Raw genomic sequence first — 13,555 nt, 5'->3', positions numbered from 1 at the left:
AACAAGCATTTGCCGTTGCCATTGAGTTTTTCGTTCAAGATCGTTGAGGACCCTAAATTTTATCCTGTTTTATTGGTGTTTGGTATGGGTAAAATTATTTTTTGGGAAGCCTTTGCAAAAAGGGATTAATGACGACATTCTTCACGTTCCAAAAACGTCTACATTCTTCTTCAACTGCAAGGTAGTAGTATACCATCCTTTCATTGAGCGTTAATTCTTTCGCCAGCACAAAAAAAGTAAGGCTAACCTAAGCCAAATCTTGGTCGGCTTCAACATTCAATCCCTAAATTGACGATGCTTTCAAAAGCTGCCATCTGGGTCCGATATATTCGGTGGATCAGGTATGCATTTATTTAAACATTTTAGAGTCCTATCGTATATGCATTCTGATAATTTTAAGAATTTCGGTGACATTATCTATTCATAACATTCCTTTAGCATTATTAAGCATCGAAACTATTTTAGGAGAATGTCTTCATAGGACGTCGTCTTTTCTGATTTTCCTAATAAGGCAGCTGCTGAATTCTTTCTCCTTTTTCTCGATTTACCCTGCAAAAATTTGGCAAACATTTTGGTTAACGCTATCTAAGTAGCATCGCTATACGCCAGTCACAGCCAATTTTGGTCTCTAATAGTGCCTTGGCTTTGTTGGGGAATCATATCATAAATAGTATACGCCGAGCGATTCTCCTTGCTGCGTAAGGCTTTTTGGAAACAACCCATCCAATTCAAACTTTACCTACAGCCAACGGCTTCTGCGCTGCATTCACTGGTAGTCGCATTGTGGCCGTTTGAGTGCTGTCATAAGAAACTTGGACTCACTCCTCCAACTTGAATTGTTCTTTCAGGGCAGTGCAGATTTTTTCTCTGAATGTCACTTCATCGAGATCCTTACACTGTATATAGAGCTCATGTTTTTAGGAACGTACCGCGCCATTTTCCCTAGGCGGGTTTATAACTTGGTTACGAAAGCCGCGAGTTTTTTCCATGCTGGATTTTTTGAGTTTTCTGGGTCCTCCAGATTTTTCTGACATTTCCGCCAAATCTCTTATGTCGGGGTCAGTTTTCACCTTCTTTAGTACCTCCGTATACGATCTTCCCTGCTGGAGATTACAATTGCCTCTGGATGAATTTCTAATTTTGGTTTCTTATTCTTCTTTTTATTTACAACCTTAGTCTACCCACTGTTTTTATTCTCCTTGGGTTCTGGTTCGCTAGCCAATATTCCCACTGTGAACACTTGTTTGCCCCTTCTGAACATTTAATTCCATTTGTTGGACTGGTCACGTATTTTTCCTTTCTGGCGTTTATTGTTTCCCTAAAACTTCTCCCTCTTTGTTTGTCGATGTCCTTGCGTTTTGTTGTCACTTGGGCCACCTGCGACATTGTTGAGGCAGCAATTTTCGGCTTTTCTTCGTAATTCGATCTATTATAAAGGATCCTAATGGCTCTCATCACCGTTCGTTCTTGATTAATTCCTTCAGCTCCAAGCGGCATGAAAGGCAGTTTTTCTGGCTCAGGGCTCCATTCTTGGCCACATTACTCCTCTTAAAGACTTCTTCACCTTCATCATTTGCTAAGCTTCCAGCTCTTTTGTCGTCTTTGCCATTGTAGGAGATCTTAAAATTTTCTAGCTAGCTATTTCCTTTTAACCCATCATTATTTGCCTTTGTTGTTGGTGTACTTGGTAAAGTTGTGCTTTGTTTGAACACCTCCTTCTCAAACAACGTTTGTAGCATTAGATTCAACGGTGGCCAAGTTATCCACCACATATTGACAAATAGCTATTTGTCAAAAGCAACTCACGTTTTTATTGTGTATTGCCTTCGACTTTCATTGATCGATCCCCTCTTGGTTTGACTTCGCTCCACTCATAGGATTGAATGATCGGTCCTTCAAGTTAACTGGAATAGGCTCACAAATTATTCTACATACCACCGCATGCAGAGGACTTGCCTGTTCTTTGCTGTTAAAATAAAGGAGCATAGCGAATAGCGAATTCACGCCCCTGCTTTCGCTGTTACGAGGCAAGTTCATCCATCCATCCATGCATGATCCAATGAAGGGATAGCGAATGCATTCGGTGCGCTCGTTTTATTTTTCCCCGAGAGTCCGATGACCTTTGTGGAAGCCTTCATATAGACACTTGTCTAATCCAAATTCCATTCGAATATCACGACTAAACATGGCTACTATCGCAACAGACCCCTAAGGTGGTCATCAGCGTTAGCATACAACTTGATATCATCTAAGTACATCAAGTGTGTCAGCTTGCATTTAGCACGTAGGCCATATTTGATTGCAAAATTATGCTCTCTAGCATAATTTTATAGCATGAAAAGGGGTTCAGTCACATACAGAACCAAACACGACACAACGAATCCTCTCGGAAAATGCCCCTCCGTACGCTGATTGGTTCTGAGATTACTAACCTTAGATGAACGCATTGACAAGGGAGTATGCCCACACTTCCATGACTGTTGCCAAAAACTTAATATCGAATCAATGCGATAGAGATGTAGGACATCGGTTAGTCAGGTGTGCGGGACGCTGACAAAAGCCTCTTCGTAATGGATCTAGTAACTAGGGAGATTTCTTTGGCTTCTACTTGCTTGTCCTACAACTACCGAGTTGATAATGAATTGCTCTTTGCAGCCCTCGGGCAGAACGGCGTTTTCCTTGAGGTGTACATTGATTATTCCGCTAATAATGGACGTTATGAATTTGTAGACGGTTGGTAAGCAAGTAATTTTTAGGGACAAGGTAGGTAACTCCTGCAGTCAGGAAAGTTAGAAATCTCTCCCTCCGACCAATGACCTGATTTATGCAATATACCAGTTGACTACGTATACAGATGAAGTTTATATACCCGAAATTCCCCCCTCTAGTTCTTCTAGCTGTTTATGGCTGGTCGAACCTCCAATTCGGTAGGATCCGCAAAATTTATGCTCGGCATAGTGGCTTCGCGGGTGCCTCCGGCGGCAATCCAATTAATATGCTCAACATGCTAGGTCAAACTCCACGACAATATTCTTTCACTTCCGTTGCCGAAAATTGTACTGTCTGGACGCTTTGTTGGGATTCGTTAAGTGACTTGAAAAAACTCCGCTGGTTCCTCGTGTACATTGCATTCTCAACACGTCCGGTAACTTTCGTCATACCGTCGTTATCGACTGCGTACGACAAAACATTGCTGATTTAGTGTGTTCAGAATTTCAACTACGGGTCCCTTACTGACATAGTTGGTGTTTACCGGAACTATTCTATTCTTCACCCGTCGGGTGGGATTGCCAATACTGATTTGAGTCGGCCTAGCAATGTCCTTCCGAAATAAGTCACCCCTACGTTCCAGTCACCCCTTCGGTTACTCAAACCAACAACGCGAAAGCGAATCTTTTGGCTGCGTCATCTGGCAACCTTAAATTTACCACAATAAACAAGTGATTATATTTGAAATAATTTAGACTTGCCTTTTCGTTTTGCTAGAGATATTTATTAATCTCGCAAATACCGATATTTGGGGAAGCACTTGACTTGGTTGTGGATAAAATCCGGCTCAATAGGTTACGGTGGTCGGGCCGCTTAATCCTTATGGATGAGGATGATCCCACCCGGAAAGTCTATAAGGGCAATATCTATGGTTGAAAAAGAAGACGAGGTAGACCCTGCCTAAGATGGAGCGATGGCGTAAGACAGGACGCCAGACAGCTTTTAGGGATATCGAATTGGTAGACCTCGACGCAAAACCTGGATGTCTGGAGTTCCTTATTAAGGCAGGCCTAGACCGGATACCAGTTGTTACGCCGTTGATGATGATGATGACTTATTCCCTTCATCAGTGCTACAATGAGATACTTGTAGCTCGGAGATGCATGCGTCGACGCTTAGTCAACAGTTTCCGTGGTGACCTCAAGCCAAACTCGCACTCTGATGACGGCTGGGATTGAGCCGCTGCGAGTAATAAAGCTACACAGTCACGTGCGCGTATCGCGGGAAACGCTTGTCAACTCTCTGGTGCAACAAGGGACGGTAAGATCTTGTACCTGCTCCCCCCTATGTGGTTATCTCGTAGTAGGAGTGGATGATAAAGTGGTTCATATCCTCAGTCCGCTTCATCCGCTGACTACGTGAATTCGCTGAAGGTGGGGGTCTCGCTGGTTATCCATACCGGATTTCAAATTTCTCCTTCTCAGTCGAGGGATTTACATTTTATGCCTAACTGCCAAGCGTGGTGATAGCTTCTTCAGCGAGTAATCTGCGAGACTAAAAAGTTCCTGTACTTTCCTCACCTACTCCCTGAGACGCTGCGGTGCCCTACAGCCATTTAGATTGAAGCTATCCATCAACATTTTTTCATAGTTTTTATTTCTTTAATCTTTACATTATTTTCTTTTATTTTTTCAGTAGCAGCTTTTTAATTTAGTGGGCTATTTTTGTCCATATGTAGTCCGATTTTTTCCTTTTCATTTTCCTCCACTTCGTAACCGCGAAAGTGACTGGCATCTCACACGCGATAGACCACGAGATGTCAAGACAGGGCGGCGACTTCATAGGTCGTTCCTTAGTTAAATTGTGGATTTTCCTTTCTTCGATTGAGCACCACATTCACATACTAAAGGGGGAAGTTTTGTTGGGTGCCGTAAACAATGGTACTAGATTCGCGGAACTTTCATTGGGTCGACTATATGAATTATGAAAAAAACGTCCCCAGAAAGTCATTTACATAAAAAAAACACAAAACCTTCCACACCTAAAACGCCAAGCTCACTTCAATTTTTCGGGGAATACAGAAAGGAACGCTAAAAAATAATTTGATTTCTAGGATTCGGAAAGTACTTATCAAATTATTTTTGACTTTCCTCTCAACTTTTCAGTTCGTAAATAGACAGCGGCCTTCATTGTCAATATTTTCACCTATATCACCAAGCCCCATTTTAATGTTCATTAATTCCGATTATCCTAATCCAAGGAAATCTCTTATGATAATGCTGTGGATGAAATGGAAAAACACAAGGCACAAGGGGGGAAATAAAAAAAATATTGTGTTGTGTTTGCTCAACGCGTCCTGAGCAGAATCAACAAGAAGGCGAAGTGGGAAGCTCTCAACAAGTATCTTTCTTGAAATGATGATGATGATGATGTACGAAGGTACCAATTCAATTCAATTCCGTTTTTCCCATCAACCACTCTGCGTCTTTTGCCAGTAGTGGTAGAAAATTTAGGAAAACATAATTTAAAGTTAGATACACAAACAAACAGAGCAGGAACCAAACAAACAAGTAAGTACATATAAATGGTTATTGCCTGTTGTTTCGGCTGAAGTGCTCATCCCCCTGTTGTTGCTCTTGATGATGTTTTCTCAAGATTTTGCACTGTTTTAAGCCTATTTCAAATTCCATTTCCTTGGAAATCCCTTAAAGATGTATGGCGTTGAGTGGTGTGAATATTTGTTTATGTATTGTGTTGACGATGATGTTTCTATGATGATTCGTTGATGATGGTGAAATTGTGGAAATTCAAGGGAAATGAGAAAAGGTAAACAACATGATAAGAATATGAAATCTTATCAGATTACACACAATTCTACAGAGATTAATGGGTTAATTTGAATTTTCAGGTGAATGTGGGTTGACGAATGTACGGGAGATAAGATTCCAGGAAGTTATACCACTCTTGGCAGATGATGCTGGTAATGAATGAATCTCTGAAGAGATCATCATTTCATGATGCATAAAGAAAATAGAGTGGTTGCTGATAGCTTGTGGAGAAGAATATGTCAGCTGAGAATGATACGATTAGTCGTATTCATGCAGTTTTGTTTTTATTAAATTAATCCACTTTATTTGCAATGGAAGTAAGAGTAGTTACCCGAATTGCTGTTCCCACTTTTCAAAATATTTTTTTACTACTTGTATTCTATTTAGGAATAGTGGGGCAGAAAATTAGGTACCTTAGATCAAGCCTGACTGAAATGGCTATCACACAACGAAAGGTGAAGCTGAATAGATTGACCTCGTTTATGTGCGAGATTACTTTCGCAAGAGTACTATCCGCGAGTGTGGCTATTCTCGCGAGAACATGCTCAACTATCACGACAACCGTAAAATTGTGATAGTTTTCCAGCAAGAATGTCAAAGTAATTGAGGAAAACTAAGCTATAATTGACAACCCAAGGTATGTGAGATTGAACTGATCAACTTAAGGTCGTTTGATGACATATGCGCTCACATACTATAAGTCACCACGCTGTAACTATCCTATATCAACCAATGCAAATTATGTCAATATAGGTAGTGAGGTTTGAAGTTTGTTCGGTGTCAGTGATATGTTATAATATAGATATAAATCGCATCATTTGCATCACAGAAACCTGGATCTGTGGCAGGCATTGAAGTGCTCAATGGATGTCCAGATTATCGAGGTATCCTAGCGGTCGAAATATTGAATCCTCAATTTTAATATCGATTACCAGGCCTATGTGGGAGGGGGATGAAGAAAAGATCTTGTACTAGACGTTTGCATATGCATACAAGATTAATGCGCGCAGCTTGGGGCACTGCTCAATAGGGGACGATACTCCCACATTTGGCATACCTTACGATTTGCCCACTTTGACCATCATATAGTAAAAGAGCAACACGGCTTTGTTAAGCGTATTCCACGGTCTTCAACTTGCTTGACTTTACCAAAGCCAAATGTCTAAATTCATGGTAAGAAGTGCATACCATTTACACTGACTTCGCTAAAGCCTTCGACACTATAAATCACAAGTTACTTCTATCCAAACTACTTGTTTTATGGCTTGCCTCTTACCTTTTCAACCGATCCTGCCGTGTCTTTTTTGACGGTTGCACATCCCGGTCCTTGCTTTTCCCTCCTCTGAGGTCCCACAGGGATCTATTCTGGTCCCTTCTTTATTTTTATTTTTTATCACTGACCTTCCCGCTGGTCCCTGTTTGCTCTATTCCGACGACTTTAAGCTGTGTTTCACTATATCGTCGCCTATGGACTGTGTTTCCCTGGTTCCTTGGTGCTCTCCTAATGGTTTAGCGCTAAACGTCAAAAAGTGTCATTCTATGTACTACTCACCAACTTCCTTCTCCTACTCCCGTAACACTTATCACACCTAAATTCCACTCAAGACCTCGGAGTCACTTTCGACAATTAGCTCCGCTCCGACACCTATTGCCTCGAAATTACCAATTGAGCAGCAGAATTATCAGGCTTTATACTTCGCCCCTCCTCTGATTTTGATACTGTCCAACCCGCCTTAGCTCAGTTCAATTCCCTCGTGAGGAACTCCACGCGAGTACTGCTCCGTGATCTGGTCACCTTCCGGTAACTGCGATTGTCTTGCCCTTTAAAATGTGCAACGTAAATTCACTCTTTCCCTCTTCTTTAAGAAAAACTTGCCTCGTGTGAACTACCCCTCCTGCCTCCGCTTTTTGAACCTCACTTGACTACATCAGCGTAGATCCTATCTGGATATATGCACCTTTTTAAAGTTTCTCCAGGTCTGATGAACTGCTGTGCCGCTAACGATATCACCTGCCGTCCTGCGTCTTATAACACACGTAACGCAGACATTTTCAACGTGCCTTCTGCGGAGCTCGAAGTTTACTTCCATTCCCCGATTCCTAGGCTTTGCCGAAGTTACAACGCACAGCAGCTTGGTCCTTTTAACTTTTTTCTTAAGTAGTTTTAAGCATAGGAGCATAGCATAAGCTTTCTCTTCCTCCTGAGGACAACAAGTAATTGGAGTTTATTTGTTTATTGCCCGTTAAACATATAAATAAATATATTCGCATTGCGGAAAGAAGGGAGAGAACCCTCAATTACTTCCTTCGCTGTTGCCCAGCTCTAATTGGAGACAGGCTACGGAAACTAACTAAATAAATAGATCGGCTATTCTTCCTGATGTTATGGGCTGACTCTGAAGATCTGAGCCGCTTGGAGTCCGCCCTCTTGTTCTTACGTTTTAAAACGGCGCTCCAGATCCTTATTTCGGTCTACCTTTCGATTGTTTTTCATTGACTTGGATTTTCAGATCCATTTTAACTAGTGAGTTCTCATCAGCACAGAATAAATGAAACTAAGTCGACAATTGATAGCAGAGAAGATCGGACAAGTTTTGGTGTATAGACATTTTTTCAGTCGGTTTTTTCGTCCAAATTTTCTATATTATTTTCGTCAATTGTTACCTTTTTTATATTTGGAACCTTTTTCCTCGTTTATGTCTTTCATTGTTACAGTCACAGACCGTTTTGGAGTTCCTGTGAATCACAGGCTTATATTCCTATGTCAGATTACATTAAGTCGGGTTTATAATGGCAACAGTTCCCAGATGATGTGTCCTTTGGGCGCTTCGATCCCTCACGTGTCATTTCACAAAAATTCGTGTTTCCTTTCCGATGAGTCTATCCTTACCGGATCCTGAAAAATACACAAACATGGGGGATTTGCGTGCACCAATCGAAATGAACAACACGCGAGCTAAATCTGAAAATGAAATACAAAAAAAGACGGCTGGACCTCGCATGGAGTCGTACAACTTCGGACTCAAGTGTCGTGGTCGAAAAGGAGAATCCCCGGCGGATCACATCCTCGATCGCTGTTTCCCCTGCGTCAGATGTTTTGTAAGGTGCGGCCTCTAAGTTTTCGATTATTCATGAATAAATTGAAGATACGCTTCCGTCGAGCACGTACATGTCATGGTCCTGGACGGAGTAGCAAACACCATTCGAGTATAATTAGGCGAAAACGCAACGCTTTCCGCTGCATTCTTCTGCACACTCTCGAGTGTGGAAAATACTCGAGTCTGCATTTTTACTTCCCACCAAACTCCGTGCACGGAGCTCTTTCCATTACGAGAAAAATAAAAAAAAAATCAAAGCAACAAACAAATTGGCAATTATTTTCGATCCTTACAGTGCAAACTCTCGATTCTGCAATTCCCGATTTTCTTGGCTTGCTCTTAAAAGTTGAAAGCCCCCCGGTTCAAGTGATCGGCTGCCCATCGATCGGCCGGCCTCTGTCCCGCTAATATTGTTCTCGGTCCATAGCCTTAAGCTTAAAAATTCATGCCGCGAAACAGGAGCTACTGCATCCTTAAAAAATGTGAAATTGGTTTCGGTATTCCTTCAAATTTACTAAAACAAGCATTGCAGAAAATTTGCTGATCCTTTTCTTGTTATTTGTTGACGATAGCTTCAAAGACGATCAAAATTCCCATTTCAGATTTCAATAAGTGCCCTGCAACCAACTAGAACCAGAATTCCATTCTGGGTCATAATTTGGCTTTGTCTTATGTTTGCTGTTACGAAATTGTGATTAGTTGCAAACAAATAATTGTATTTGCTGACTCCCTGATTCCCATATATCCTTACAAGATTTTATGTACAGCAGAAACTCCCTTGCAATTCTCTAGCTTCCGATGCATTTCATCTTTCTGCAATTGCATCTTCTATTTACAAGAAGGCCACCTCAACAAACGTCCTTCTATGCCGTATCCTGGAAACAATCATAAGTCAATTATACCATCTCCTCGTGGATTTTGAATTTTAACGAGCCTCTATATATCTAAGTTGCACATTCAACCCTGCAATGCAAACAAACCACAAACTGGATGATATGCAACTAGGTTGCAGGGGCGTCTCATTCCCTCCATCTTCTTCCTTGCAGCATAAATTACAACGGCATAGGATATGCAATTTATTCTTGGGCAATCCATCACAGATGGTTATCATAATCTCTGCAACAATCTGATTTCCGCACACATGCTTAAAGCCATGAATACAGATAAGCATGGTTAGTTTCCGTTCATCACAATGTATGGGCATGCGGATGTCCTCGGGATTGTGTATGGTAGCACGGAAGAATCTCAGCAAAGTGAATATCTGTGCACTCCTCAGCTCTAATTTGCATGCATAAAGGATGAAATTTCCGGCAGGTTCCTCCCTCTTGCCAAGTGTGATCCACTACCCTTTATTTATGAGTCAAATCAGCGGAGCACAACAAGGACGAGCAATTACCGCTTGCTGCTCACAAAAATGATGTCGCTCGTAGTTAGGTTTGCAGTAAAGGTGTTTCATCGTATGAAAATGTGATTTGAGTGAGACTCATGAAAAAATTACAACTTTTTTAAAGGTGTTCGTTGGAGGACGCACTCAGTTTCCAGGGAATTTGTTGCTCTATTGCTTGGAAGCCGTGCTCAAATTACCTGGAGAGATGCAACTAAAATTGGGCTAACTAGTTTCAGAAACCTTTCTGATATTGCGTTTTTATTCATGGAGCTACACCGCCCACAGGAGATTAGGAGTTTATTCATGACCCGAAGAAAAGTAACGTTTGAAAGGTGAGAGTGTGCGCATAGTGGGACAACAGTCGTGGACATAAAAGGGATTCTATTTCCTCTTCGATTTTTCTATCAAACTATTACGTGACTTTTAAACTTTCGTCCTCTGGGGATTTTATTTTTCACTGAAACTGAAATCCCGCCATAAAAACTTTCACTTTAGTGTTCGTTTTGATTATTATACCTTCCAACGGATACCTATGCCAAACAGCCACAAGCAAGCTATGTACGTTTTTCCGTGGTAGGTTGACTACTCCTTCCATCGATAGCCAATGGTTACTTAATCCTCAGATACAAACAGGCATGCATATTTCCCGCCAGATATGAAAGTTTCCATTTAGCTCCGTTGATCCGTGTACCCTTCAACCTCGAATAACTCATCTAAAAAAAAAAATTCATAGAATCCTTTCACCCATTTCCACTGCCCATAAAAATGTGACGCAAATCGGGGTTTAATGTACGGACAACTGCTCCCGGGCAATTTTCCTTGTACAGTTACGTATTGAAATGTGTATCTGCAGAATTTATCAGTTCATTGCTCAGAACAAGGACCTTCATCCAAAGCCATTTTCAAAGTTCAGGTTGAAGTTGTGGCAGTTTTAATGAATTTTTTGATAAATGTGAATCTTACCTTTTTTCTATGCGTTGAGAGAAAGATACACTTTCAATTAGTTGCAAGATGGATTGGAATAATGAATGAATATTCCTGTATCCTTTGGAACGGTGCAGCTATTTTAAATCCTGGAAAAATGAAAGAATAAAGACTGTAAGTGATACTGCGGATAATGACTAGAGGTGGTGGTAGAATTTATTGTGTAAAGTTTTTAGATTTCGGAAAAGTTTAATTATTTTGCAGGGTTGAAATGCATAAATCAGGGAAAAGTATGCGGTAAAAGTGTTTTATTATGCAAAATAGTGTTTCGTTGAATATAAATTCATTTGAATTTTATGAAAAGGATTGTGCTCAGTCTGTTTCATTTCGTTGATTAAACTTCCATTTATTAACCAAAATGTTTTAATAATCCCGGGTCTTTTAATAAGGGAATGCCATTTGAAATTTTGAAGCATTTTTGAACTGTCAACATCCAATTGTCATTGCAATCAAATTTGATAAGAAAAAAAATATGAGATTTTCGAATATGGACGCATAGATACAGTGAAACCTCACTACGAAAATAGTGAAAATATCATAGGAGTGGTTCGTAAAGGTTTATATCAGATCACGCTCAACGCCATTTATTCACTGGGAATACGTATATGAATCAAATCAAATTATTTTGAACGATAATCCTGACTGAAAGTAATCAAAAATGGTACTCTTGGGGCTCTGGAAACCTAAGAAATGTGTGCATACAACTTCTGCAGTCACAACGAGTTATAGCTTGGTGCAATTTTCAAGTTTGCGAGGTGATCGGACAGTCACCGCGGGTGAAGGTACCGCTCCCATTGGTGCGAAGTTTTAGGGCAGATTTTCGACTTAAACAAGGAGCTGGACTGGCCTCAAAATTAAAACCTCGCCTTGAAGCATTCTGCGCAAAAAATACTAAATGATACTTAATAAAACGGCTCAAACTTTGGCCTATGCAAACGATATAGGCAGGACACAGATCTTGTGCAAAGGAACCTTGATGAAACTACATAAACAAGGCAGCGGGGCCTGAGAATAAATGGCAGTGAAGGCAGCAAGAACACAAGATAACATTGGACATCCATAAATTTGTACAGCTTTGTCCACCTGGGGACAGTAATAACGGACGACACCAACCAACATCTGGTATTTGGCTTGATCTACCTAATGACAACGATACACCGGCTCTGAAATAAACTGAGGAGAAGGTGGAATATTGGGCCCAGCGAGAGACGATGGCGAATAAGATACTACGTAGCATTGTAGACTATATATGATAAGCAAAAATCCTTTGTCTTTATTTTACTGTAGAAAGTTCATTATGCCAGTCAAGTGAAAGACACGGGCGACCGGAAGGTTCCCAGACGACATTTGAGAGTTAAAATGCAAATAAGGCGGCCATTAACTTGGGAAGCCACGAAATAAACAGGCGGATTCCATTAACAAAACCAGCCAAAAGCTGCTAGCTATTTCAAACTGAAGGACACATTAGTAAGTCCATTTCCGATGGAGGCGAATCCTTCGGGAGGCCAATAACTGAGATTATTTTGCAGCATTATAGAAGGAGAAAAGGCTCCGGTGCTTTTGCGAAAATACTGCTGGTTGCATGCATGATCACAGTGAATGGATTTCATTACTTAACTATATTGATTGATTTAGATTAGCCGGCAAGATTACAGCAAGATGGTATCAACCGCCCGCATTTCGTGAAACACCGGCTTTGATTCTATTATCTGTTAGTTGGGTAGAAGAAGGTTATAAGTATGAAGTACGAACATGGTATCAGCCAAGGCGTATCAACGATATTGTTTCCTTTTTTTGAATGCGCAATCGAGATTATGATGGTTCAGTTTCAGATTTTCTCATTATGTAGGCTACGGAATCGTCCATCCTCGTGTAGGGGACCAAAAATTCTTCTCGAACGCGACCAAGTTTCCGAGGAATGTGTAAGGGCTGGCAAGATCATAGTCTTGTACAGTAAGAGCTTTGACCCTACGGTGAGACGTTTCGAGCGAAATAGTTTTTTAAGCTGAAATCGGCTCTGTTGGCTGCCAACAACTGTGCACGGATTTCATCGTCGTAGCTGTTATCGGTTGATTTTCGACCCTAGATAGGAGAAATTTTCAACGGTCTCAAAGTTGTATCTTCATTGTTTTTGATTGACCAGTGCGATTCGATGTTGTCCGTTCTTTTGGTCTTGGCGCTGACGTTGCCACCACATACTTCGTTTAGCCTTCATTAATGTGCGGCCCAAGATCTCGCGCCGCCTGCTCGATCTGGATGAATGTAGCCTGTATATCTCGGGTTGTTCTTCCCATGATGTCGATATCGTGAGCCAGGCCAGTAGTTGAGTGGACTTGAATAAGATGGTGCCTCTTGAAATTTACATCGGCATCGCGAATCACTTTCTCTTGGGCCAGGTTGACGAGGACGCATGATAGGGCATCCCCTTGTCGTAGACCGTTGTTGATGTCGAATGGTCTTGAGAGTGATCCTGCTGCTTTTACCTGACCTCGTACATTGGTGAGAGTCAACCTAATCAGTCTTATCAATTTCGTCGGAATACCGAATTC

The 13,555-nt window shown here is 41.1% G+C and overlaps 2 protein-coding genes across 3 annotated transcripts in view; one reads left to right on the top strand and one right to left on the bottom strand.

The window, feature by feature from the left end:
* Positions 1–13,555, top strand: part of LOC119656560 (cation-independent mannose-6-phosphate receptor) — a 532,053-nt gene that overhangs the window by 334,104 nt on the left and 184,394 nt on the right. The window lies entirely within an intron of this gene.
* The window catches only part of LOC119656557 (protein toll-like), a 227,154-nt gene that overhangs the window by 93,974 nt on the left and 119,625 nt on the right, over positions 1–13,555 (bottom strand). For both annotated transcript variants that reach the window (XM_038062936.1, XM_038062935.1), the window contains one exon: positions 10,986–11,095. The gene's annotated coding sequence lies outside the window, so the exon portion shown is untranslated. The remainder of the gene's footprint in view (positions 1–10,985; positions 11,096–13,555) is intronic.

Source organism: Hermetia illucens, chromosome 5 (assembly GCF_905115235.1).
Source record: "Hermetia illucens chromosome 5, iHerIll2.2.curated.20191125, whole genome shotgun sequence".
NCBI classification, from domain to species: Eukaryota; Metazoa; Arthropoda; class Insecta; order Diptera; family Stratiomyidae; genus Hermetia; species Hermetia illucens.
The sequence above is the reverse complement of the archived record's forward strand: the minus strand, read 5'-3'. Positions and strand labels throughout refer to the sequence as shown.